General features: G+C 37.3%; 1 protein-coding gene across 4 annotated transcripts in view; it reads left to right on the forward strand.

Moving 5' to 3' along the window:
* RAP1A (RAP1A, member of RAS oncogene family) overlaps window positions 1-22,495 on the forward strand; it is a 46,394-nt gene that overhangs the window by 11,858 nt on the left and 12,041 nt on the right. Inside the window, exon 1 of one of the 4 annotated variants that reach the window (XM_016223397.2) lies at window positions 10,911-10,926. The exons of 2 other annotated variants lie outside the window; for them this stretch is intronic. The gene's annotated coding sequence lies outside the window, so the exon portion shown is untranslated. Of the gene's footprint in view, window positions 1-10,910; window positions 10,927-15,463; window positions 15,479-22,495 lie in introns of those variants that run through there. One more of the 4 variants, XM_016223399.2, reaches the window with a different exon arrangement.

Raw genomic sequence — 22,495 nt, forward strand, 5'->3', positions numbered from 1 at the left:
ACATTACTTGACCATCTAATCTCTATTTCAGTTGTGTGGGGTGGTATGTGTTTCTGTTTTCTATTAGTACAACAAAGTGTGTGGTTTGTTTAGAAATATGAACTGATAATTTAATAGGGTTAAAAAAATTCATAATGTGATAAGTTATTTTCAGCTGATGCTAATACCCAGGCAGACTAGTAGTATGAAGTCTCTAAACTGCATATTTATATAGTTTCTAATTCTTCAAATGATTTAATATCTTAATAAATTTAAGTTTAGAATTCTTTTAAATGAATATCAATCAGGAATGCAAGGATGAAAGTAGATGCAGATAATCGAGAGATTGAAAGAAACTTTTAGTGGAAGGTTGCAAAAGGGAGGGATTATGATACAGGATTTACCAGTGGAAGTTACTACGCTAGACCATGGGAAAGAAATTTATTTTCACAAAAAGAAATGAAATTGCTGAAGGGAGGGCGATGAGGAGATAAATTACTGTTGAATGGGTAGAAAGAGCCCTGTGGGTTAATATGGTGGCTTACAGGGACCTTCAGAGAGGGTTTCATGAATCTTGTCACTCCTGAAGTAGGGATCTCTCTGGTTTGAGTCCAAAGTACAGCATACTTAGAATGAAGAGGGCTGTTTTTGTAAAGAAGGAACATACTTCAGAATTTGTTTATAGTTGTCTGAGACTAAGGCTATAATATGACAGGTTTACAAAAGATAACTTTGTATGATATTTTGGTTCTTGGTGTCCTGAAAGTGCTCTTTTTGTTTTTTGGGTTTTTGTTGTTAGGTTTCTCTATCACTGCATTTAGACTGCTCTTCTGTTTTACCCCTGTGTTCGCTCCATTCTAATCATGCAGGGTGGAGCAAACGTAGGTTTACAATTGTTCAAATGGAAAATAATGCAATAATTAATAAATTATAATACAAGAATAAATTCTGTGTTTTGCGAACATGAATGAATGAGTGAATATGAACTGTAAGCTTACTTTTGCCCCATGCTGGAAATTGGTTTAGTAATGATATACATAACGCCCGGTATGAAATTTTCATACTTCAGAAAGTTTTGCATGTAAAGTACAATTATCAATATGCCCTATAGATGTATATATCTAAAAATTGATGTGGGTAGAACTTTTATAAATTTAATTATTTAAGAATATTGTATTAATTTGCCCAGCCGGGCGGTGGCTCAGCGGTTGAACGTCGACCTAGGATCCAGGCGATCAGGGTTTGATTCCTGGTCAGGGCACATGCCCGGGTTGCGGGCTGCAGCCAATCAATGACTCTCTCATCATTGATGTTTCTATCTCTCTCTCTCCCTCTCCCTTCCTCTCTCTGAAATCAATAAAGATATATTTAAAAAAAAAAAAAAGAATATTGTATTAATTTAAGAAAAACCATAGGCAAGTGAGTTTGGAAGGTGAATCTTAAGTCTCAGACCCATCTTTATTTGTTTGCTTAGATTTCCCAATATTAAGTTATTTTGATGGTGTTTCTTTTACATCCAAATTATAAGTCTGGAACTTAAGTAACTCAAAATTGGTCAAATAGTATACTGTTTTTAAAAAAAACTTCCTGTGCCTTTTGAATATTAAATAGCACATTTTGGACAAACTCCATTGTAATACATCCCTTTAGGTTTTTTTGTTTGTTTGTTTTTAAATATATCTTTATTGATTTCAGAGAGAGGAAGGGAGAGGGAGAGAGAGAGATAGAAACATCGATGATGAGAGAGTCATTGATCGGCTGCCTCCTGCACTCCCCCGACTGGGGATGGAGCCCACAACCTGGGCATGTGCCCTGACCGGGAATCGAACCCCGATCGCCTGGATCCCAGGTCCACGCTCAACCGCTGAGCCATGCCCAGCCAGGCCATCCCTTTGGTTTTAAATAAATGCTTAGTAACTTCTTACTTGTACTCAAATGTCATAATTTTTACATTGGAATATGATAGCATTATAATTCAAGAACCAACCAAAATCTGCAGTTCAAACCATGACTTGGAGGGTTTCAGATGAAATAGTTATTCTATTCCCATAATGCTTTAGACTTGGACTGTCATAAGAGAACAAGCTTGAGGTTATGTCACCACTCTGTGCCATCTGCTTGCTGTGTATGTAAGCAGTAGGCCTGCGACGCTGGAAATAAAGAATCATCACTTTGTGGTGTTCTTAGCTGGCTCTGCTTAGGCTCAAGTGAACTGGGCTGAGCGTGTGTCTACAGAGAATTATCACACTTTTGATCTTTTGCAACTGTAATACTTCCATAGCCATGTGTATAATTTCTTAGGAGTTTTTAAAACATTCAAATGCTTGCAAAAGAGAGAGAATACTTTAGATGAAGGACCCACCGTCCTCTTTCCACCTTGTGGTTAATTTTCACAGTATAACAAACTATTTTTTTAGTCCAAAGTGTTTTGTAGAAAGTCAGTCATGTAATTGCATTTGTCTGCACTATTTTTAAAAAGTGCTCTATTGTTGTGGGAGGAAAAGCAGATTATTAATGTTTACATAGTATGATTGCGGTTCTTATTTTTACAAAATGTTTATTCATATGCAGAATATAGGCTAAAAGGAAATATCAAAAAGATCTAAATTGTTGTCTTGAATGGGATTACAGGCGATTTTTATTTCCCTCCTTAAACCTTTTACTTTCTGAACTTTATACTTGCTCATATATTTTATAATTAGAAAATGAAAGTTCTAAAATGAATTCAGTATAGAGTATGAAAATAAATTTAATAAAGCTTTTAAAGATGAAGATTCTTAAGGAATAAAGGCTTTACAAATCAATTAATAAACAGTGCATTCATGAGATGTAAGTTTATGTAATGATGAAATCTGTACTGTAAAACAAAAACAAGAAAAATTAGATTGCCATTTCTGGGTATAAGGAATGAGAAGTGGAAAAAGTAATTTACCATTGGTAGGAAGACTTACACTTTTGTCTCATTCTCCTGACTCAGGTGTGCCTCAGTTACGTTCATTTATACACTGCTTTATGGATAACTGTTTAAATATAGGATATAACCTTATGTATAAGCCAGATCTCACTTTGGATATTTGATCATTAGGTATTTGTGGTCAGCAGGCAAAATGCTCCGCGCAGGTTTGTGTACAGCACCTATCAGCTGTTACTTCACCTCTTTTTCTCCACTTTTCCATCTGCAAAATGGAACAAGAATACCCATTTTTTTACATGTTTGAGAATTAAGTAAGTATGCCTGGCCTACAAAAAGCACTCAAATATTATTGCTGCCATTATTACAACCAACAAAAGTTAGCATTGATGTCTATAAGGAATTAGGAGAGGATCGCTAGGGGCTGGAGCAATATCTGCGCTTTACAGTCCCCTGTTTTGACTAACCCCGTGTGTTCTTTAAGTGGAACTGTTAGTTGTGCACTTAGGTGGTTTCATTACGTATGTATACAATAAGTCTTGGCGTTTGCAGCTTAATGTTTTAGACCCTAATGTGGGAGATTTGTAATGTGGTATAGGGGAAAATTTGCAGATTTCAAGATTAACGTGCTAAATAAGTATGTGAACTAGAGAATTGAGTGTAGCCAACAGCGTCTCAGTTATTATTACCCACCAGTGACTTTGGTTCCCTACTTGTTTAATTTTCATCACAGGGTTAAAAATTGTGTTTCTGTGTGAATAATGGTAGGCTGAGAAAGCCAGCTTTTAATGCTGGCTTTTGCAGATCTAAATGAAGTGAGTTTATTTTAGAGGCAAAATTTATGAATATTGCTTGTTTCTTGTATATTCTTCACGTTGCCTTGTGCCTGGTACAGATAATGGATAATGGGTGTGTTTGGTTGGTTGGTGAAGAAATTTAGATTTTCAGGTTGCTTAAGGGAAAGGGAGGAGTTTAGCAGGGATTCCTAGATTTCTGAACACTTAGATTGTTTTTATTTTCATCATTTTAGTAATAGAATTTTAAAAATTTCTTGGATCAAATTAAAATCTGTCTGGATTTTGTATTTCCATGGATTGGTATGATGGTATAAATGTGCCTCGTTTAATAAAAGCCACTAGCCCCCATTCATGGAAATACTGATTTTATTAGGCCTGCACTGGGGCCAAGGAACCTGTAGTTTACTTCTCCAGGTAACCTCCCCACCCCCCCACCCCATGATTCTGATGCAATAATTCTTTAATTTTTCTCCTATATTTTATTTTACTATTATATTTTTTAAATATTTTATTGTATTTTTAAAGTGTTAGGAGTATAGGAATACATTTTATATTTAATAATGAAAATTAATGTTATGCTTTAACTTTTCATTGTGTAGCCCTTTTTAATTAGTTCAGTGAACATATATTACTTAATCAAACCAAGTAATACCAAGCTCATTGCAGAAAAAATGAGAAAGTACCAGTGAGGCAATGTTTCTCAACTTTTTTGTCAGGATCATTTGCTTCCGCCCCCCCAGCCTTTTTAGACATTTTTTTCCTAATTGTCCCCCTCATGAAATTTTAATATCGCAGGTATACTGTATATTTCTTTATGTATTACATATTAAATTGTGCTTTATACACTAAACGAGTTAGGGGGTTTTTGTTGTGTGTGTTTGTTCGTTTGTTTGTTTGTTTGTTTTTAAAATATATCTTTATTGATTTCAGAGAGAGGAAAGGAGAGGGAGAGAGAGAAACATCAATGATGAGAGAGTCATTGATTGGCTGCCTAGCCCGCAACCCAGGCATGTGCTCTGACCTGGCATCGATCCCGATCTCCTGGATTCTAGGTCGATACTCAACTGCTGAGCCACGCCCGGCCAGGCTGTGTTTTGTATTTTGGTGTGTTTTCTTTTGCCCCTCAAGAGCCACTTTTACCCACTTGGGGGCAATGTTGCCCCTGTTGAGAATGTATACAATAAGCTAAAAGAAAAATCACCTCCGAGCCTGGTTAACATTTTCGTGTACATCTTTCCCTGTGGTTTTCAATGCATATATTTTGTCTTTAAAAAAAAAAAAAAAAGATCAGGTGCATAATATTTTATGCTCCCTTGTAGAAATGTATTATGAATTTTTCATGAAAAAAAAATTAATAGTTTTGTATCTAATGGATAAATATCAATGTATAGTATCCCACTGTGTGAATTTGCCATCATTTCTTTAAATGATGCCCTGTACTTTTCAATATAAAAGCTGTGCTGTGAATATCATTGTAGTTGACTTTTTCTGTGCATTCTTATTTTGTTCTGTACATTTTAATGTTTTTGGTACATATAACTTAGAAAGTGAAAGTCCCTTTCTCCAAGGACTTCCACTGTTAATGTGAATATTTGTTAAAGAAGAAGAGATTGACCTTTAACTATGGCAAATTGCTTTTGTGCCTAAGGTATTTTGGTCATCTTTTCATATCACTCTATGTAATTCTACCTTATTCTTTTTAGCAATATTCGGCTGTATTGATGTACAGTAATGTATCCATTCTTCTAGTGAAGGACCTTTTGTTTCCTGGCTTTTGGGGGGGGGAGGGTTTGTTGTTGTTTTTTTCAAATTACTAGTTACAGTTTTAAGTTAGGCTCGTTATTGTTTGTTTTTAAAAAGATATTATGTGTATTTTAACTGGGTGGGAATACTACAGATTTGGGGGGATTTTCCTTTCTAGGCTTGAAATCTTTTATTGCCTGGCAGCGATTCAGGACTCTAAAAGCACCTCTAACTTGCAAGTGAACAAACAAGGTCTTGAGCTGTGAGCTTTCTGGGAATATCTGGAACCGCACATTTCTGTCAAATATGCCTTTTAGTCTCAGGTTTATTGATTGAAGTATCTTAGACATACACTCTCTCTGCTCTCTAACTTTTATTCCTTTTAGAAGGAGATATATTCTCTCTTTTTACATTTCTGGTGGTGTCCTTATTTTAGATATCTCATGTTTCTGCTAATTTTTATAGAATTCCTTTACATATTGTCTCCAGACTTACTCATACATTTCCCTGAGGCTTAGAGTCTCGCAATGTTCAAAAAATATCAGAATAGATACTATATTAGATAGCACTTTTGTGAATCAGCACCTGATTTTTACACTCTTAATTAGTGTTTGCTAGATTCAAGCAGATTTCTTTATGGGAAACCATTAAACATCGCAAAAGAATTACGCTTTATCAAAGTAGAAAGGTTTTCAACTTTTTTTAAAAAGCACTAAAATTTTTTTGAGGCAGTTTCTCCTGTAAATTTAATTGCTCACACCATTACAAAAATCCTTAAATGTTGATTCTGACCCTACTAATTAGGACTCTATCCATGAACTAATCTTGTGTTTTAATATACATGCTTGAGTGAGACTTTCAAATGGTCTTAATGTTCTGGAAGAGTTAGTAATGAAAATTCTCTCCTGAGAGTACTACACTCACCACTAGGATGAATGCTAGTTATGAAAAATATAATAAATGATATTCAGTACCTAGGCAATTCAGACAGGACTGTTTTCTAAGAGTAGCCTCTCTTGGAGTTGAGTTGTCAGCACACCTAGCTTAGTTGGGCTCATTACAAAGGTTCTCCTTGATTTGGGGCATGGTCCTTCATCTGGCAAAGTGGAAAGACAACAACTATTTTCCCTCATGATGGTGGTATTTGGGGGGGGGGGGGGGTGGTATATTTAAAAAAATTGGCATCTCAACTGTGATTTTGTCTATTGTGGTTTACCGTTTAACCAGGATGGAGATTTTACTCTTTGGTGCAGAATTTAACTTGGCCACTTTGTGAATAGACATAAAGCTGGTTCCTTTACTCAGAGTGACAGCAGCAAGCATGACAGCCCACGCTTGAGCACTAACTAGTCCCTGTGACTTCAGACCTTTGGCCAAGCCTGTGTGATTGCTTGGATAATGCCTTACCAACCCTGTTGCCTGCCTAATTCTTGGTTTTCTGAAGCCTGAAGACATATCAAAACTTCACATTCATTTAAATGAATAGTCCACAGAAGGAGGATATTTGATTTTAACTAAATGTTATGTGAGATTATTGTTGATTATAAAAATAGAATGTGTAATAGACATTTGTGTTTGTAAACTTCAAAATGTTCCCATTTTACTGTTTCTCATTATTTAAGATATTTCCCCCTCACACTAAGTATTGTGGTAAATTAGTACCCAGTAAGACTTTAAGTATGGCCATCTGGTAGAAAGTTCTTTAAGGTTTGTATAGAGTATACATCTCCACTGCACATAGAAGTGGGGGATTTTATGCTTTGTGCCCCGACAAAAGGTAAACTGCTTTTCAGGAAAGCATCAAGTAATTTTTACTAGCTCTTTATACAGTTATTTTCCTGTTCAAAGTGCAATTAAAGTCATCCTGGAACATCACTTTAGTCACACTTTTTAAAATAAACTCATTATTTTTAAACAACTAACACATTATGAGAAAATACAGATCAAGCAAAAAATAGAAATGAGAAGAAATAATAATTATCAGCTTGCTGTGCGTCCTGGTGGGAATCACCTGTCTCAGAATACACGCAGGTTCAGAGATACCGAGTTTTGCCTTCATGCCTGCTCTGCTGCCTTATGCTCTTGGATGTTGAGGTGACGTGGAGCCTGGATGCATTCTTCACGAGCCGGCTGGGGCCCCAAGTAAAAGCTCCATCTTCACAGACAGTTTGCCAAGTCCCCCTCTGGACCTCGTTCTTCTCCTCACCTGTATCTATTTTTAATCGCCATCCTTCTTGAATGGAGAGAGAGAAGCGTGGTGGTGTCACCCTGCGCTGAGCTCTGCGATAGAATTAACTGAGATTTGAGAAACATCTGTACTCTGGCTCTGCAGTTCAGAGATTTTTATTTAATTGGTCATGACGAGACAAGACACGTGGGAGGAGAACGTGCTTTAAGGTAGCCTGCAGCTAGAAGCTTGCCTGAGCTTCTGAATTCTAGTATGGTTTGCGGGGAAGACGATTGAATTCAAGGGGGCATCTTCCTCAGTTTCCTGCCTTCAAGAAAGAAGATAGCATAGGTCTTTGGAATCCCTCCAGTTCTCTAAGGAACGCGTGCTGCAGACATTTTAATTTATTCCAGTGTTGGTTCATCTACAGAGTTTGTAATACTTCAGTTCTAAGGGGAATCAACATCATTAATGCAGGACAGATTCAATAGACAAGATGAGTGATAAAGCTGTGTGGTGTTGTGGTTAACCACACAGATGCTAGAGCCAAACTGCCTGGGTTGTAGTCCTGTTCTGTAATTTATTCAGCTTGGGCAAGTTGGTTTTAGCCCCTCTGCTTCATCTATAAAATGAGATGATAGTCTCCACCTCGTGGGATTGTTGTGAGGATTAAAATAACAATGCATGTAAAGTGCCCACCCTTTTCTTGCCCATTCCTCCTTAAGATAAGTTAATGCTTTCTCCAGTGAATTAGAGCAGGGGTCAGCAAACATTCTTCTGTAAGGGCCAGATAATAAATACTGTAGGTTTCTAGGGTTATACAGTCTCTGTTGCAGTACTCAGTTCTGCTGTGAAAGAGCAAAAGCAGCCATAGACCACATATATAAACAAATGAGAATGGCCATGTCCACTGAAATGTGAATTTCACATAATTTTCATGTGTCATGAAGTACTATTCTTTTGATTTAAAAAAAAAATCATTGAAGAGTGCAAAAACCATTCTAGTTTACAGGCCACACAAAAATAGGCAGTGGATCAGATTTGGCCTGTTAGTCATAGTTTGCTGACCTCTGAAGTAAAAGAACCTGCACAATTTTAGACACTCTTTCTTAAACATGACTTCATTTTTTAATTTCCCTGTACTTTGAAGGCATCTAGAAAATTAGTTTTATTGCCATCAGGTTTAGAATTTAAAAATTCTACTCCCAGCCTTGATCTTAAACTATTTGCACATGTGTCAGATAGTGAACTCTTTGGGGGGACTGTCCTCTTCAAGCTGTGACATATACAACTGTACTTAGGGTTTTTGGGGTGCAAGCAACAGAAACAGACTTTGTCTTGTTTTCAGCATGTGGTAGGTGTTTGTGTTAGTCAAGGTTTTCCAGAGAAACAGGTCAGTAGGATATACATACACGCACACACAGTACATATGCATTTTGTGTGTGGGAGAGAGATTGAGATTTATTTCAAGGAACCAGAATACACGATTATGGGGGTGGGCAAATCCACATTATAGGGCAGGCCGCTGCGAACTCTGGCAGCCTTGTGGAAGAATTCTTCAGTGAAACCTCTGTTTTTCCGTTAAGGTATTTCAGCTGATTGGATGAAGCCTCCTCACATTACTGATAACTCCTTAAAGTCAACTGACTGTGGATGTTATCACAGCAACACCCAGATTAGTGTTTGTTTGAATAACTGGGTACTGTGTAGCCTAGCCAAGTTGACACATACAACTAACCGTCACATAGTTCAATAAATATTTTTCTAATACGATGAGCAAATGGCAAAAAGTGGTTAATTTAAACAGAAAAAGTGTGTTTATTGGAAGGATGTTGAATAACAGAATTTAGGTAAGAAATGAGCATGCAAGCTTCAGGAAGCCTGAGGAGAACCAGGGCCGCCTGCTGGGGTCTGGACCTGGGTCGGGGAACACTCAGTGTACCACAGTCAGAGTGAATCAGCTCTGTCCGTTTCCGTCTTCACTTCACTATGCTCAAGATCCAGCTTATTAGAAAATTCCACCTGACCGGCCTGGCTCGAGCAGGGCGAGAAGTCTCCCATGGCCAGTGGAGGGTGGGACACCTTGTGAGTGACTCCCACCAGAACTGCAGTGCGGGAGACCAGGGTTATTTCCTTACAGTCGGGATGCTGTTCCAGAAGGAGGAGGAAGAGATACTAGATGTGCAAAAATAACAGATGTCCGCTTCGCACTGACTCTTGGTATCTGCGCACAGGACAGCTGGTGAGGCGGACATGGATCAGGGCCAGACCATGGAAAACCTCACAGGCCTGAGAATGAGCTTGGGCCCTACCTATCCTCTTTGGGTGGGTCATAGACCTCATTGAGAATTTGAAAATTTTGGACCAAATTTTGGGCTCTCTTCCTATCTTCAGAAAATTATACTTATGCTTAAAAAAAAAAAAGTTTGATTTTGTTTTGCATAGCATTTCAAGAAATTCTTGTACTTTCTAAAATACAATCCCTCATTGGTGAGAAGAGGGGCTGGTCTCTTAACTTAAAAGGTTAAGAACTAGTGAGAGGGTGGTACATACTATTTAAGGGTTTTAGGCAGGGTAACAGCAATAGGGCTGAGTGTTAGTAAATGAGGAATGTAAGATTGGAGGCTGAAAAGCAATCACAATATTACGTCTCCTTCAGTTTCTGATATTTGCATTTTATTGATTCTCCTTAATCTCCTTGCTATGGGAGGATTTTGCTAAGAGCTGATGAGGGCCTTAATGAACCCAGTGGTAGTAGGGATGAAAGAGGTAAACAGTTTAAACAGGGCACATACCCAGCTTGCAGGTTTGGTCCGGTCGGGCATGCAGGAGGCAGCCAATCAATGTTTCCCTCTCACATCGATGTTTCTCTCTCTCCCTCTTCCTTCCTCTCTGTGAAAATCAATTTTTAAAAATAATAAATAATAAAATAATTCAACCACTGTGAGCAAAGAAACCTGAGACAAGGCTTCATTTTGAACTTAAAAAATATTAGAAACCGATATTGAAATATAGGCAATGTTATCTCATGTAGGGTATGTTATCTCAACCCTCATTCTTCACTCTATTTTGTTGTGTGGTCTTCTGGTATTTAACTACTTTTATTTAGTTTTGTAGTAATTAGATATGGCAAGAAAGTGAGAGGAAGCACACATCTGGAAATTTTTTTCTTTTTCTTGGATTTTGTTTTTTTGCTTTTACCATAGAAAATGAAATCTGGTAAACACAACGTCATAGAAAACAGCAGTTTAGGTTAAGAATGTGGACCTGGAGTCATGTTGCCTGAATTCTGATTCCAGCTATGCAAACTACTAGCTGTGTGACCTTTGGTAAGATGCTTTTCTTAGCTTCACTTCTTTAGCTGTAATATGAATGATGATAATAGTGCCCTACCCCTACTTTATGTTCATGAAAATCCAGTGGTACGGCCCCTATAAAGTACTGACCGTGGACTATTAGACGTTATCATTGCTGGGTTGTCCCTTCTTTCTTTTCTGTTAATCAAAACTTTACTACTGATTCTAACTTGATTTTTGAGGTTACTGTTCAGTTCCAGTTGAATTTTTAGCAGGCAGTTTAGTGTTTAAAGGAATATTTAGTACCTTATTCCTTTTAGCTAAAGTAAGCTAAAGATGCAAAAGAATGAACGTCGTCTTAGATTCCTAAGACCTGGGGAACCGGTCTGCATGCTTTTATGCCTTTGGTTAACCTTTATGCCATTCAGAATGTGAGACCAGTTTGTGCTGACTTCCACTCCTCTGTTAGAAAGCCTTATAAAAGAATCACTGTAGTGTTCACTGATGTCATTACGGCTATTAGGAAAAGTACTTGTTATAACTATGAAGACTCAGAGAACTCATTTATATTTATTTATTTTAATAGTGAAAACTTGGTTTGGGTTTAGACTCCTTCTAACAATATCTGAGTAATATTTGTAGAGTGCTTTTTACAAACTTTTATAAACTTTGTCTCATTTGATCTTCACAAGTCTGCGAAAAAGGTAGGATGGATGAAATAGGTCCTACTCTTGAAGATGAGAAAATCTAGGCTTCGAAGATGTTCAGTGACCTGCCCAGAGATAAACAGCTAGTTATGTCTGCTATCTCTCACATTAGTTTTCATTCTGCTATATCAGAGTGCTTCTGTATGAACAACCAATAATATCCAGAATGTAAAACTCAAATTATTGAAGCTACTGGATTTTCACATTTGCCAGAAGTATGCACCTTGTGATTTTTGGTGGCTATATATCAAGTTTGAGGAACACATACAAGTTCTGCCATAGTATATTACTATAATTTTGATTTTATTTGTAGCTTAAGGACTTAGATATTTAATTCAGAAGTGTGTCCTTACAATACATGTGGTGCTAGAAAGTTATTTTAATAAGTTAACTGACTAAGTATAATTATGGTTCAAAGGGTATTATGAAACTTTTTTTTTAATAATAATCTTAGTTAAGCTTTTTACTTGCAAAAGAAAAATGACTTTTTTTAGTAATCATTTAAAAAACTAGTATTTTTATATTGTGTAAATGCTCGTGGGGAGATACATAATATTCTTTTAAATTGGGGGCATTCTTTATGCAAGAAGTTCAGTTCAAGTATTTTTAGAATCTCTGTTCTTCTATTCATGGGCTCTGTGCAGATCACTGAAGGAATACAAAATAGTCCTTACCTTGCTTTCAAAAAAGTTGACATTGATAGAGAAGGCAAGACTAATTATGAAACAATCAGAGTAGAGGTTGCCAAACTATAGTCTAAGGCCTGTTTTTGCATGGTCCTCAAGCTAGGAATGGCTCTTGCTTTTGTTGTGTAAAAAACAAACAAACAGAAAAACCACACACAAAAACAGGAGAATATGTAATGTAGACCATTTGTGGCCCACAAAGCATAAAATATTTACTATCTGGCCCTTGACAGAAGCTTGCTGACAGTGAATTAGAGGAATATAGATCATATAAAAAAAAAATGTAACCAGAGACATTAGGGAATGCAAATCAAAACCACAATGAGATGCTATTTTATACCCACTAGGAAAGCCGTAATCAAAACATGGACAATAGCAAGTGTTGACAAGCGTCTGGGGAGTTAGAACACACACTGCTGGTGGAACTTCGGATGGTGAGGCTGTTGTAGAAACAGGTTGGCACTTCCTTCAAAAGTTAAACATAAAGTTACCATATGACCTAGCAGTTCCACTCTAGGTACATATACAAGAGAACTAGAAACATGTTCACATAAAAACTGGTACACTGTGTTCATAATATTATTAGTCCTAATAACCAAAATGTCCATCAGCTGATGAATGGATAAAAAATGTGGTATAGCCATAAAATGGAGTTTTATTCAGCCATAAAAAGAAATGAAGTACTGATACATGCTAAACATGGATGAACCTTGAAAAACATTATGATAAGCCAAACAAGGCAGACACAAAAGGTCACAGACTCCATTCCATTTATAGAAATGTCTAGAATTGCCAAATCCATAGAGACAGAAAGCAGATTAGTGGTTGCCAGAGGCTGGAGGGACAGGGAAATGGGGAGTGACTGCTAATGAATGAGGTTTCTTTTTGGGGTAATGAAAATGTCCTGGAATTAGGTAGTGGTGATGGTTGTACAACCTTGTGAGTATACCTTAAACCACTGAATTGTACACTTCTAAAAAATGAGTTTTATGGTATGTAAGTTATATCTCCAAAAAAGAAAATGTGACCAGAGGCTAAGTAGTTCTTATAAAAGAAGTTATGAGAGGTCAGGTAAAGAAGAGAAGACTAAAGGCATGGCTTAAGGGATATAACTTTGAAGTTGCGGCTTGAAATGTACCCAAAGGGCATGGAGGATTTGGATAGAAAAAGGAAGTAGGTATGGCCTTACAGACCTAAGGAAGGAGTATAAACCAAGATACTGGTGTTTGACAGAAGAGGAAGCTGTGGCAGGAGGCAAGAGGAAGAAAGACAAGCTGAGTCTCTTGTTTTCATGGGGCTTCTAAACTGGAATATTTAACTGATTTGACCTGTGAGGGATCATGCTTTATGCTGTCATTTTCATGGAATAAATTGTATATTCTTCTAGCCTAAGGCCGGATTTTTTTATTCCAACCAGAAAGCAAGACCTAAAGACTTTAGTTCTCAGTACAGGTATGCTTTGAGGAATTTGCTACCATCTTTTTTATTCTTAACCAATTTTAAGTCATACACTTTATAAAGTTCGCTCTTACCACACCTAGACAGGCTTTTGCCCCTAGGGTATTTCATTGAAATGAGCTCATCAAGTTTCCACTGACATCCAGCGGACAGTTCTGTCCTCTTGACTTGTCAGCAGCATGTAACAGTTGATCACTTCCTCTTCTGTGAAATCGTTTCTTCTCTTTGTTCCGAGAAACCACACGTGGTTTTCTCCCTCCCTCATTGGCTCCTCTACCTATGAGTTTGAATCATGGCTTCTCTTACTAGATGTGTGGTTTGGGCAAATTACTAGGACCTACCTCATAAGCTTTTTGTGAGGATTTCTTGCAACAGTGCCTGGAACGTGGTAAGCTCTCGGTAAATGTACGCTGCTGCCGCTGTTACATAGCAAAGTGTAATCCTTTGAAAAGAGAATGGCTTTTAAAATCGGGGACATACAGCCTCCTAGTTACTTTTCACCTAATTCGTTTAATCCAACTTTTAAACTTTGTGTGCCTTTCTCATCTTTGTAATGGGGATAATGCTCTACAGTTTTGATTTTGACAAACTAAAAAGTACAAAGGGAAAGACCTTTGTCAGTGAAAACAATACTATATAAAATTTAGTTGCTATTGGTCTCATTATTTTACTTTCCTTCCAGGAAAGGCCACAGCATTTCAGCTGGTTTTAAGAGTAGTCTTTAAAGACTAAAGATTTCAGAAATTTAGTGCCAGTTATACCATTTTGTCTTAGAAATTATTCTAGATTCATGCTTTAGCTATGACTTGTTTTTGTGTTAGTCTTAAATGTTAAAGTTATGATTATATAATTTATGAGGCAATTCCTTTAAGAGAATAATGGTGCATAAATACCTCTATGGAAGTGTGTCTATCAGGAGTCTAGATTTGATATACTTAGCTATACTTAGCATAAATTGCAAATCTAACCTAGTAAACTTTATCTTTTGAGGAAACTTTTTTTGTCAATCTAGAAAGTATTAGTATACTGCCTGTACAATTTTCTTCATGGTTTACAAATGTCTTATTTGCCTGTGATGATAACAGTTGCTAAAGAATATTCATTTTACATGGTGATCCATGTAAAAAAGGTTCCCAACTGTGATGCACTTTCTGATGATTTACTGTGTTGCTAAACTAGAATAGGCGTTTACTCTTTTCATAGCTCATGGGTCCAAAAGCACATGTCCTACCCAAAGGCACAGAGTATGGGCTATTTTGAGGGACTGTGATATTCTCCCTTCTTCTGTTAATTAGATGCATTCCCAATATTCATCATTTAGGAGAAAAAGTTGTAGTCAGGTTAGTAAGTGGTAAAGCAGGATTCTAGCCAGACAGGATGTACCCTGAGTTCAGGCTTCTAAACATTTCGCTGTACTGCTTGTGAGAAAGAGAATGAGACTATCGGGGGTAGGGGTGAACTTCTAGAAATGAAAAATATAAATAAAAGTTTTAAAACTCAATAGATAGGTTTAATAATATATTAGACTAGAGAATTGGTGTACTGGAGGATGATCTGAAAAATAAGTTAACTAAAATAAAGAGATAGGGATGGGAAATATGTAAGAAAAAAAGAGGATTGGAAAATTGTGGCAGAAATTGCTGATTTTCCTTGATTGTTTCTCCTAGGTAATGGATGTGTTCGTTGGCTGCTTTGCTGACCAGCTGCAGCTTCCATTTCGCTGCCTTTGTGATAGTAAGGTTTGACTATAATGACAAGGTTTGGCAATGTGGATACAAGTGAAAGTTACGGTGCCGAGGTTCTACCATATATATATATATATGTATATATGTATATACACACATATATATAGATTTAGATATAGATTACATCTGTAAGGGGAAAGGGATATCCCTTTCCTCCCTCCTCCTTCCTTCCCATGGACTGGAATGTGGACTTGGCGGTAAACTATTTTTAGCCACGTGGAAGAGGGCAGTACTTTAGGATGACAGAGCAACAAGATGTAAGAATTTAGCTCTGTCAGACTGCTGAGCTGCCAAGCCAGCCCTTACTGTCCCTTCCAACTGTCATATGAGAGGGGAAAAACTTTAATTTTGTTTAAGCCACAGTAGGGTCTCTTGTTACAGCAGCCTAGTCTACGTCCTGACTAATATAAGAGTGTGAGAAGATCTGACAGTTATCTAAGCAGAATCCAGATGTGAAGAAAAATCAGGTAGAGATAATATTTGGGGAGATTATGATTGAGAATTTTTAATTGCAGAATCACAAATCAAATAAATCCCAAACAGGCTGGATAAAAATCAAAACGTAAAGAGTATTTTAAATCAAGAAAAAACAGCCCTAGCCCGTGAGGCTCAGTAGTTAGAGCATCGGCCCACAGACCAAGGGGTCCCAGGTTCAATTCCAGCCGAGGGCACGTACCTGTCGCAGGCTCGATCCCCAGCTCTGGTGGATGTTTCCCTCTCCCCACCCGCCCTTGCCATCACTCTCTGAAAAGTGATGGAGAAAAGATCCCCAGGTGAAGATTAAAAAATAAGTAAAACAAGAAAAGAGAAACCAGGCTATTCATACAGCATTATAATGAGATGTTGTATGTAAGTTAAGTGTATTATTTTCTAAGTCTTAAGCTTTTATCATTTGCGGGTTTACAAAATTAGGATTTAGAAGGATTTCTTTTTATTGTGTTGGGACTACTGGTCTGTTTTCTTACTCTTAGTACTTTTCTTTACTGTGGTTTATTTTTCATCTCATTCTGGTTGAATTGGTCTTTTCTTTGGCCATTTTGCCTCTGTTGAGTTTTACGTCCAGTGTAATCCAGTTGGTGACATTACATTTTCACGCTTAGCTCTATGTTTTTTCAACGTGTATGTGCAGAGGCCCAGGATCCTTGTCCCTCTCCCAGCAAGAGGAAGAGTTTAACAGGCCTTACTTCCCAGCTCCTCCCAAACCAGAACGTTGAGAGAATCATGGAGTTTTATTTCCAGGTTTTTGTATATAATTTTACAGTGATGATTAGATTTCTAGCTATAATTTTTGCTGATTTATTTGCTTACCATGATTTCTTGTTCTGGTACCTTTCTATTTCTTGAATCCTTTCCCTTTTCTTGTTAGATTACCAACTCCAGTAATTTTTGCTATGTATTTTTATCACTTAGTTCTTATTGTCTGTATTATTTATAATTGTGTTCAACTTACAAACATTTTGAGATTATGGAGTGATATTTTTCCATTGATTTCTAGTTTAATTTCATGATGGCTAAAATATAACTCTTTGTGGTTTCAGTCCTTTGAAATTTGTTGGGACCTGGTTTGTGGCCCAGCACTGTCTTTTTTAGTAAATGATCCATGTGCACTTGAAAAAAATTGTGTACTTTGCAGTTGTTGGATGTGGTGTTCCATATATATATATATATCTTTTGGGTTAAATGTTAAAATCTAATCATGATTGTGTATTTGTCTAGTTTTCCCTTTAGTCCTGTCAACTTCTGCATTATATATTTTGCCTTGTGTTTTAATTTTTATTTTTTCCTATTGAATACTTATTAATGTAATTACTGAGATATTTGGATAGTCTGACATCTTTCTATTTATTTTCCAGTTGTCCATCTGTTCTTTATTCCTTTATTTTTCCTTTCTTCCTTCTGCTTTTAGTTATTAAACCATTCCAAAATGTAGTGCTGTAAAACCATAACCATGTATTATCACTCAGAGTTTCTTGACTGTGGAATTAGGGAGTGGCGCAGCTGGGTGGGTCTGGCCTAAGGTCTCCAGGGTATTGTAGTCAGATGGTGGCTGTCTGGGATCATCCTGAAGGATTCTTTATTCATGATTCTGGGAGGACTCAAGCAGCTAGGGCTCCTCAGGCCACTCTGTCTCTGTGGCCTCTCCAGAGTGGCATGACCGCTCTGGTCCTCTTTCTAGCTTCAGAGGTCAGATGACGTCACTTCTGCTCTTTTGTTTACTAAAGCTGCCCATATTCAAGGGGAGAGGGAATATTTTTTTTTCTCTCTAGAAACTTTTTAGGATGTTGTCTTTACTTTTAGTGGTTTGAAATTTCAACTATAGTATTTTCAGTTGTGAATCTTGGTGGTGGTGGTGGTGGCCGCAGCGGCGGCGGTGGTGGTGGTGATTGCATTCACTGAGCACTGTAAGAGTCCTAACTCTTCAAATTTACCTCTGGAAACATCCTTCTATTATTTCTTTGGGTTTATGTTCAGTTCCTAGACTTCCTAGCAGATAGCTGGCAGAGCTTGGAGTTTAGCCTTATTACCTCTTTCATACGTTCCCTCTGTCCTTTCGTTCTGTGTTCTTCCGGTGGGTTGAGGATACCGGTTCACTAACTTGCTCTTCAGCTATGTCCACTTTTCTCTTCAGCCCATCTACCGAACTTTTGATGTTCGTATTTTATTTCCTAAGTTTTCCAGTGTGTCTTTCACAAATTTCTTTAAGGGTATTTCATTACTTTACAGTCTTTTATAGGCCCTCTTAACTCTGTTATCTTTGAATTTTGTTCTTTTTGTTGTATTTCTTGTCCCTGTCAGATTGTTTGCCTGAGTCTGTGGTTGTGTGCTGTCTCTGGGAATCCCCGTTGGTCCTTTCTGTTTACAGGAGTTTCTCTCCTTCCCTTGTGGGGCAGGGTAGGCAGTCCTGTTGGACTGGGCGCGCCTGGTTGTAAGAGTGTGGAGACTAATCTGTAAGCTTCATTTATAAGCACATATGTCTCATCATTTTATCTCTGTATCATCCTCCCCACAAGCTCTAGTCTTGGGAAGAACGAGAAGAAAATAGCAAGATTCTCTCAATGAGAAAATAATGTGATTTCACGTCACCAAAATGTTGAACCCATTATGCTGCACTATGAAGAGCACTGTTTCTTTGTTTCAGAAACTTCCATCTTAACTATGATTTCTGTATTTACTCATCACTCCCCACCCCCCCACCCCCAGCACGTTGTGGTCAGTTGTAAGTTTTAAAGTACTCATGCTTCTGTAAATACTTAAATAAAACCAACAAAATAACTTCTTGTTAAGAAACTGCCTTCAGTGGTTTTTAATGTAAAAAATTTTTCTCTAAAATTTATTGTCACACTAAATTTTCTTTAATGAATTTTGTTTTGTAGGTTTAGTTGTAGAAAAACTATTTTGTCCTGTAATTACTTAGTTTACATGTTTAAAAACAGAAACAAAGTTGGGATCAATTTGTGTCACAAAGACAATCACATTTTATATTATTTTGTGAAGTTTAGAAGTCCTTTGGCTGAAGGAAGAATGAAAAATTGCTGTATTATAACTTTGGACCATAATATTAGAGACTGAAGATTGACACAAACCTTAAACATCATGTAATGTTGATTCTTGTCCTGATTTGTCAGGGAACCGTAACCAGGGTGAGACATTTTCTGGTGCTGTGTTAGGAGTGCAGGGCACAGGAGATTTCCATAAAAAGGCATGGGGTTTGCTTGGAAGAACAGAGTGGTTTTCTAACTTGGCAGTAATGAATTAGAACCAACCCCTTTAAAAGAAAATACTAATTCACATTATTCCTTATTGGGTATTTGTGTGTATGTGTATGTGTGCACTTATCTGAGCTGTACATTCATGTATTTACATGTGTGCATATAGATTTACATTTGCAAGCCATGGTATTTGTTATATGTAAAGAAAATAATTTTCTATGCATACAGTATATGTGAAAAATGACTTTGGAACTTGACTATCTTGCCACTTGAGTTGAAGAGCAGGCCAAATATTTTATTGTTGCAGAATACCCAGAATAATTTGGCCATGTCTGAGTGCTTTTCCCAGATTCTCTTGCCCTAGGCAGTACTTTGGGGAGTATAAATGAGCCTTACTATATTAGGATTCCCTCTTGAAAGATACACATTTTTAGTTGAATGAAATAATGAAATCACGTCTTATTAAAATGACAGCAATCCTTAGACTAAGAATCACTTGGGGCCTGGAAAGGGAGTTACAGATATGGGAATCTGTCTGGATGAAATATACGCTCTTGGGTTTAACTGTCACCTAACTTATCTAAGCTGGAGATCTAGGAGTTATCCTCGACTCTCTTCATCACCTTAATAATGACCTATAATCAGCTGTGGAGTCCTCTCAGCTCTACCGTCAGGAAGCACTGCTCTCTCTTTAGCCCTGGTACTGCTATACAGGCCTCCCTCATTCCCCACCTGAGCTGTTCCAGCAACTTCTTAACTATTCTCCCTGCCTTGAGTTTCTCTTCCCTTCAGTCCATTTTATATACTGTTATCAGGTATCTTTCCAGAGTATATGTCTAACTATATTACTTTTAAAATATCAGTTTTCTCCCCGTTGCTTACTAGATAAAATGTAATCTCTTAAATATGGCAGATGCCTTTGTAAGCATTACCCAGTCTCCATACCCAGCCTCATTTTACAGACCTTTTCAAACCCTGTGTTCTAGCCACACTGAGCTATGTGGTCTTCTCTGGATCTTCTCTATCTCATGGTGTAGAGTGTTAGCTCAAGCTGTTTCTTCTGCTTAGAATGCCCTTCCCTACTGGAGCGTTCCTATTCAGTTACCACTTAGTTCTTACATAACTTGCATTGAAAAACTGTCCTGCACTCTCCTCTGTTCCTCTGCCCCCCCCCCCTTTAATTTTGTCGCTGTGATAACTTCGTTCACATCATATGGTAGTTATTTGTTTTTTTCTTTCTCTGTAGCTACTTGAAGATGGGAAACATACACTTTTGATTTTTGTGTCCCTGGCACCCAGTATAGGACTGATGCCTAGGAGACACTTTGTAAGTGTTGGACTCAGAACAACAGTCATACTTGCCGTCGTGTCTGTGCACAGTCTATTATCCTCACTATGTTACAGTCACTTTGGGCTCCCTAACAAATTACCATAGACTGGATGGCTTAAACAACAGGTTTATTTTTCACAGTTCTGGAGGCTGGGAAGTCCAAGATCAACACGGGCAGCTCAGGTGTCTGGTGAGGACCTGCTTCCTGGCTTGTAGGTGGCCTTCTTGTATCATAAAGCTGAGCGGAGAGAAGCAAGCTCCTGGGTCTCTTATAGAAGCACTAATGCCATTCATCAGGGCTCTGCCCTCAGAGCCTCGTCTAACCCTAATTACCTCCCACAGGCCCCGCCTCTTAATACCATCTGATTAGGGGAAGGGTTTCAACAGAAGAATTTGCAGGGGACGCATTCAGTTTATAACACTATGGATATAGTTAGCATTCTGAGAAATTTCCCTTTTCTGCCCCATTGAATTATCTTAAGTTAATTCTGTTGAGCTATAATTTACATGTAATAAATGCACCTATTTTAAATGTGCAGTTCAGTAAGTTTTGATACTGGTGTACACCCACGTAACCACCACCACATTAAGGTGCAGATCATTTTCATCACTCCAGAAAGTTCCCTTATGTTCCTTTGTTGTCATCAGGCCCTACCCTGCCACCACTGGTTAGTAGCTTTCTGGCACTAACTCAGTTGATCTTTTCTAGAATTTTATGTAAGTGGAATCAAATACAGTATTCACTCTTTTGTGCCTGGCTTATTTTGCTGAGCATGTCTTGAGATTCATCCATGTTATTGTACCTACCAGCAATTCATTCCTTTATGTAGATCTGTTTCTGTTCCAGCATTTTCTTCCACCTGAAGAACTTCCTTTGCTTGTTATGAGTGTGGCTCGTGAACTTTTGCCCCCAGCTTTTTTTTTTCCCCCTGAAAAAAAATACTTTCATTTTTGAAGAATATATTCATTGTATTTTCCATTTTAGGTTAACTGCTTTTTTCTTTAAATATTCTAAAATGTTTCATTTTCTTCTGTCTTGCATAGCTTCTCAAAAAGCCTACATATTTTCTTAAATTTGTTCCTCTGTATCTAAACTTTTTTCTCTCGCTTCTTAGAACATTTTCTCTTTTTTGACTTTTCAGAAGTTTGATAATTGTGCCCTGTACTTTTCTTTGTATTTATACTGAGGGCTCACTGAGTTTCTTGAATCTGTTAAGTTATATTTCTTATCAAATTTGGAAAAGATTTTTGATAGTTTGATCCTTTCCTGTGGTTCTCGTCTTTTATTTTTCTTCTCTCCTTTCTCCTTCGCCCTTCCCCCTTTTGCTCCCTCTCTATCCTCCTCCTCCTCCTCACCTTTTTTCTCTGTGCATCTTAGGTCTCTGAAAATTTCTTCTGCGCTGTTTAATGCACAATCCCATCCAGTGATATTTGCATTGCAGATGTTATTTTTGAACACTGGAGGTTTTTAATTTCATTTCCCTCTCCACATTTTTCTTTAAACCCTTGAGCACATTTATAGCAGCAGTTTTAGTGTCCTTATTACATTACCTCATTTCTGGGACTATTACAATGGACCCATTTCACCCGATTTTCAGTCACATTTTCTTTCTTCACATGTCTACCAATTTTTTATTAGACATTCTTTTAAGATAATGATGGAGATACAAAATACAGCCTATATTTCTTCTCTTTTTCCTCTCTCTTTAGCAATTTGGGCCTTATGGAGTATATTACTAGTACTTGCCTATATAAAGTTTTAACAATTTTAACCATAATCTCCCATTGGTATGCTAATAATTTTTGAGGTAACATTTTACATAGTTCAGCTGTAGTACAATAATGTGAACAAAATAGTACAGAATTTACCATATGATATTTTAAGCAAATTAAATAGCATGTATGTACATTCTATTAAAGGTCATGAATAAATCTTTCAAAAAAGCACATGAGTTGTTTAAATGAG

The sequence above is a fragment of the Miniopterus natalensis genome, chromosome 19 (genome assembly GCF_054644295.1).
Source record: "Miniopterus natalensis isolate mMinNat1 chromosome 19, mMinNat1.hap1, whole genome shotgun sequence".
NCBI lineage: Eukaryota > Metazoa > Chordata > Mammalia > Chiroptera > Miniopteridae > Miniopterus > Miniopterus natalensis.